Genomic DNA, 6,000 nt, shown 5'->3' with positions numbered 1-6,000 from the left:
ACAGTTCGTGTACCTCACCGGTGCTAAGGGTATCTGCTCAGTCTTATGCAACTTAAAAAAAAAAAAAAAAGAAAGAAAGAAAACCAAACCAAAAAAAAAAAAGAAAAAGGCAAAAACCCACACGAAAAGAACCAGCCGACTAGAGAAGACTTTCTGCAGCCGAAATGACACCTCCTCCTCCCCGGCACCAGCCATGCAGCCCTGCTCCAGGCCGCGGCCCCCGCAGAGCCAGCGGGTAGCCCCCCGGGCGCGCGCCGGGCGGGACCCCCGGGCCGGGCGGAGGAGCCCGAGGCGCGGGGAGCGCGGCGGCCCCGCGGGGATCCGCGCCTCGAGGAGCGCGGGAGGTCAGCCCGCAAGTTGGATGGATTGAGTCATGTAGAGTTAAACTAACCCCTCCCACAGCCATGGACCACTACAGCGCCCATTTTCATGAGCACCTCTCCCTAAGGCAGCGCAGAGCCGGCGGAGGCTGAGGGAGGAAGAGGAGGGGGAGAGGGAGGAGGGAGCCCGCACCGGCACGGATGGACGAGCCAAAGGGTAAGGACCGGGGCGAACACTGGTCGCCGGCAGCAGCCCTGACCCCGGCGAGGGGGCACGGGGGGAGGCAGGGCTCGGCGGGGCGCCCCCGGGCTGGCGGCATCCCGCGGCCGGCGCTCGGGGGAGGCTGTGCGTGTTGGGGGGAGCCCCTGCCCGGGGGGGGCTGCGGCATCCCCGGGCGGCGCGTCCTTTCCGCGCCCGCGGAGCGCTGCCGGCGGCGGGGGCTCGCCTGGGTGGGTGCAGCCTTGCCGCAGTCCTCCCCCGGCTGACATCATCTTCCAGCCTTTGGGTTCCTGGCCGTTTCCGAAGGGACAATGTCAACCTGTGCCCGGGCAGGGGGACTGCGGCTGGAGGTGGCGGCGGGCTGGCGGGTCCCCGGGCGGCGCAGCGGGGCGGGCGGCAGCGCAGGCTCCGCGCCGGTGTCTGGCAGAAGTTTGGCCGCGTCGGTGCGAGGGATTCCCCGCCCGCCGCGCCGGGGGAGCCGGCGGCGGGTCCGCGGCTGCAGCCCGCGGCGCCGCGCTCCGGGGTGGGGGGCAAACTCCGTGGGGATGCTGGCCGTGAGGAAGCGGCGGTGGAAAACGGTAGCTCTGAGGGTGGAAGGGTGGCGGTGCTGGGTGCGAGGGGCTCTCGGTGCGTGGGCTGGGGGCCAGAGCCGGCTCGGTAGGGCGCAGGGGAGGGAGGGATTCCCTCGGCACCCCGGCCGGCACTCGCCTTCGCTGCGGGCCTGGGGAGCGGGGGCGGGACGCGGCATCGGCTGCAAGTGCTTATTGCACGGGAATTTTTCCCCGAGATGTCTTGTACTGGCGCTTGCCTTTTATAATTAGCTGGCAGGGCGCACGTAGCAGCACTAGGCACGGCGCTTGGCAGAAACATTTCCTAGTTTAGTATCGTCTTCTGTCCATCTGGGTGTCGTGCCCCCTGTTCGCAGCAACTTCTGCAATACAGCCCATCTTTCTGCACTGCTGACGGTGCTGGGCTCCGTGTGGGGCTTCTAAACGCCAACAAGGCAAACAGGCAAGAAGCAGTAAACTAGAAAAAGATCTGGGTGGAAACTTAGCCTTTGAATTGAGTGAGAAGCTTAGGGGTAGTAGTTTCCGCTATTTGGATAGTTTCTTCTTCCGTACCAGGTAGAAGCCTCTCCTTTGCCATTGTTACGCCAACAGGGAATCAAAGTGTGATGGTGTTTTTGTCTTGAAACAAATAAAATGGTACACTAGGTCTGCCCAAGTTTTTAATTTCATAGAATGTAATGAACGGTGTTTGAGGGGAAGAAGTATATTCTCAGTCTAACTTACATCAAAATGTAAAGCAAAGGCTGGCAGGAGAAGGTTAGCTCATTAGTTTATGCAGTCATGAGTGAAGCTGGAAATATTTAGAAATAATTTTCCTCTGCTGAAAAGGGAGATAAGAATAGCTTTGAAACCAGTCTTTAAAAAGTTTCATTCCAAAAATGAAATATAATGCATGAACGGAGATGCCTTTTCTAGTGAGGGGAGGAATCACGGGGAAGAAACTTAGACAATGAAAGCTGATTTAGCAAAGAGGACCAAATAAGCCTTCTTTTAAAAAGTGGAATTTTTAAGAGGTAGAAGAAAACTGACAGTTAGTGCTCAAGCTAATTGCAGAAGAGGCGGTGATGGTGTCAGAATGGGCCGACCTGCAGAACATGGGAGTCGTCTTGCAAAAGCCTAATGAAAATTAGTGCAATAGCAAGAAACCACATTTCATGTGTGGGAGAAGACAACATGAGGCAGTGTTTTTGAAAGCGCCTCCCGTGCTATGTCTTCCAGAGGCAGCAATTGGTAGATTCAACACGGGGTGGCGGGGGGGGGAGTCCAGGACAGGCAGTATCTATCAGCTAGCAGGAAAGTTTCCACCTTGAAATGAGGCACAAATGCGCACTGAGGACATGTTCTTTCATCAGACAGGAATTATTAGGGAGTATTTCAGTGGGTCAGAAACAGAGCAGGTCAGAAAGACCTGTTTGCTGGGAGTCTTGTCCACAGGCGCTGTAACAAATAGGTTTGAAAAGCTACTCTTCAGTTTTAGGAAGCCTGTGTCAGCCTTGAAATTTGAATCAGTATGCTAACATGGCCGAGAAAGAAATTCTGTTCAGGGTCATACAGAACAACAGACTGTATCAGTGATCAGTATGAATACCTTGCGGGAGGGGGGGAACGGGACACGGAACTTCAGCCTAGGGAAAGCACGATACTGATCTCCGGCAGACAGCAGTAAAAAGAAGTAATCCTTCTAAAGTATATTGATTCTAATATAAAAGGTACCAAACTGAACTCTGGCTCGGGGCTCTCTCTACATGTAGTGAATTAATCACCACTGTTGAATGACTGGTCTCCATGGACCAGTGATTGCTCCAGCATGGAATGGTAATAAAGTAAAATCTGCTGGAAGAAAAGTCAAGGAATGTGTATGAAGACTGCAAATTTGAAGAGTACATACTGACTAGCACTCCAAAACCAAGAATGAGGATAACTTTGGCTAGTTATTCAGACAGTGAAAGCAGCAAATAAGTAAAGGGAAAGGAAGTGGAGAAAGAGGAAATGAGGAACATCTGATAGAAAATACAGGCTGAGAATTGGGGAAGATTATTTAGAGAAAGTAAGGATGTCAGGCACAAATCTAAAGTTAGCAGGACCAAGCACAGTTCAAAGGAGGCATTTTGTGTGCCTTAGGAACAAAATAATTTATATCTAGCAATTGCATAATAATTAGGGTGGTGGCGGGGCTAAGATTTTAGTGATGATGCAGGGGGGAAAAAAACCACAAAAGTGTTGGTTAAATACTTTTCCAGATTTTGGGGGTGAGTGGGCAGAATGAATTCTGGTATGAAGGAATATTTCATGGAAGTATGATAATTAAGTAGACTGTTTTGTAGATTAACATTTGGGGGGCAATAAAGTTTTATAATTTGAAATTAATTGTGCTAAATACTTTCTGAGAAGATCTATGCTCTATGATTTTTTTCAGTTAGTTTTCAACAAACTACAGTAGAACACTAGGGATATCCCAGGCAATGGGAGAGGTGCTATTGTTGACCAATATCCCAGCAGTATGGTGGTGGGTAGCCTGGAGAATGATTGCCAATTTAGTTTGACATCAGTTCTGTCTAAATTACTGGATAGATCTCCCCAATAACCAACTCTTAATAGCTAGTTCGATAGTATTTTGGGTTTTTAGAGGTTAAGACTTGTCAAAGCAACTTGCAGAATAATATTTTTGTAGAAATGGATAGCGCTGTTAAAATGGATAATGGGAATGGATGCATCAAAAAGGAAATTACTCATCCCAGATGGAAGCAAACCTGTGGGTTCATGTGGTCCCCTCAAGCAAGCATGTGAATCTGCATCTTAGAACAGAGATAATCCCACCTACAAGAGTCTGCGGCAAGAAATTCAAGGGATATGTTCCTTTTGGGTTTGGAACTTGGCTAGAGAATGCATTTATAAGGAGGGGTGGGGGAAGTTATTTCAAGTTCCGATAGGCATTTTCATTTGTCTTTGCTTTCTTGAAGGCTTTTTTTGTTTACAAAGTCAGTCAGATGACTTAACAAAATAGATATCAAACAAGCCTGGTGTGATTCTTATTTGGAAAAAATGGGCTGCATTTTGTCTTATGCACGTTATAACTATTAACATTCTCTTCTTGATTTGTTTTTGCAAACGAGGCTGGAGGATCATCAGAGTTCTAGGGGAAAAAAAGTATTCTTGAATAACTGAGTGAATATTGACTAAACCCTGGCTGTAAGTTAAGGGACTTCTGAAGTCTAACTTCTCTGGTGGTTAGGAACCACCTCAGAAAAGGGGAACTGGAAGAACTAATCTCCCTGGCTGCTATTTGATAGCCAAGGGGGTGGATTATGAGTGTAGGACTGGGAAGGTAGCTGGTCCTTTATCTGATCTATTTTCCAACTAATTATTTGCACTTGTTTTATTTTTCAGAGATAGCAAATGTGGTTGGAAACAGCAAATATGAATATCTTGTGTTTAAACTTCTCCACAGCAATAGATGAATGTCTGATGTTCTGATTACAAAAGTCTCCCTGTGACTCTCCAGCAAAGAATGAACTAAGGGATTAAGACCTGAATAACAACAGACCTCAAAAATAGTTATCAAAGGAAATCATCATTAAACAGCTGTGTTTTCAGAGGTATTTTGCAAGAGGCCTGATGGCATTAGACATTTTCAATAATGATCTAAAAAGTACAAAATCATTGCTGATTTACAGATGGAGTTTGTCAGTGCTAGGAGGACCAGTACAAATACCAATTAAGTCAGAGGAAAAAGTCTAAAGAAGCCAAGAGTGATTTGAAACATAAAGAGGAAATAATAGGCTTCAAGCCAAGCTTGTAAAAGCACAGCTAATGCAACTTTGGGAGGAAAATTGGACATTCAAATACTGAATAGACTAGAAATATTTCCAGACAATGTTGTCCGGAAAAGATATGCAGAGGTATGTGTGTGTATGCATATATATCTGTATCTATCTATATATAATCTGTGACAGCCATAACTCATAGTTTATTTGCTTTCCTATATTGTATGCACTGCTGCATTACCATGGAGGGAGAAGGTTGTCCTGTGGGTAACCTTACTGTGACAACTGCAGCCTCTGTTTGCCTCTTGACTTGTAATTACCAAAAATATGTAGAAAACCCTCAAGGAATCTGTAGAGGAGAAAGACTAAATTTAAGAGGCTGGACACCTGAAAAGGGAAGAGTTACAAAAGCTATAACAATTGATAATCTCTTTGGCCTTTCCCAAGTTGTATAACTGGCTTAGCATGGTGCAAAAGTATCAGGCTTGGTCACATTCCTTCTTTTCCTAAGACATCTTTATACCTTGAGCACCTGTGGGGCTGGGAGCAACTAGCGAACCCGACTTTGGGGTTAATCATGAACCATAGAATGGGTTGGGTTGGGAGGGACTTTAAAGATCATCTAGTTCCAACCTTCCTGCCATGGACAGGGGCACCTGCTACTAGACCAGGCTGCTCAAAGCCACGTTCAAGTTGGCCTTGAACACTTCCAGGCATGGGTCATCCACCACTTTTCTGGGCAACCTCTTCCACTGTTTCACCACCCTCTCACAGTAACGAATGTCTTCCCTGGCTAGGTATTTTGTACCTTTTTACTAGCCCGATGCTCAATGACAGTGTTGCCCAGAGCTGAATTGGGTTTGAAGTGTGTTGAGACAAGAGCTGGGTTCTCAGTTTGGAGATGGCCTGTTCAGGGTGGTTAGGATGCGGTGAAGGACATAGGTGTTCAGGCCGAACTTGAGGGTGAAGTGGGTGATACTAAGATGACTTTGGTTGGGTAGCCAACGCACAAGGGATTAGTATTGCTTGAGACCAATCAAGTTTAAAATGTAAAATTCTGGGTCACATTCAGAAGAGAAGCACCCCTGTTGGTTTTCTGAAAGATGAGTTAGATGGGGTCTACTTCT

This window comes from Falco biarmicus, chromosome 9, assembly GCF_023638135.1.
Source record: "Falco biarmicus isolate bFalBia1 chromosome 9, bFalBia1.pri, whole genome shotgun sequence".
Lineage (NCBI taxonomy): Eukaryota > Metazoa > Chordata > Aves > Falconiformes > Falconidae > Falco > Falco biarmicus.
The sequence above is the reverse complement of the archived record's forward strand: the minus strand, read 5'-3'. Positions refer to the sequence as shown.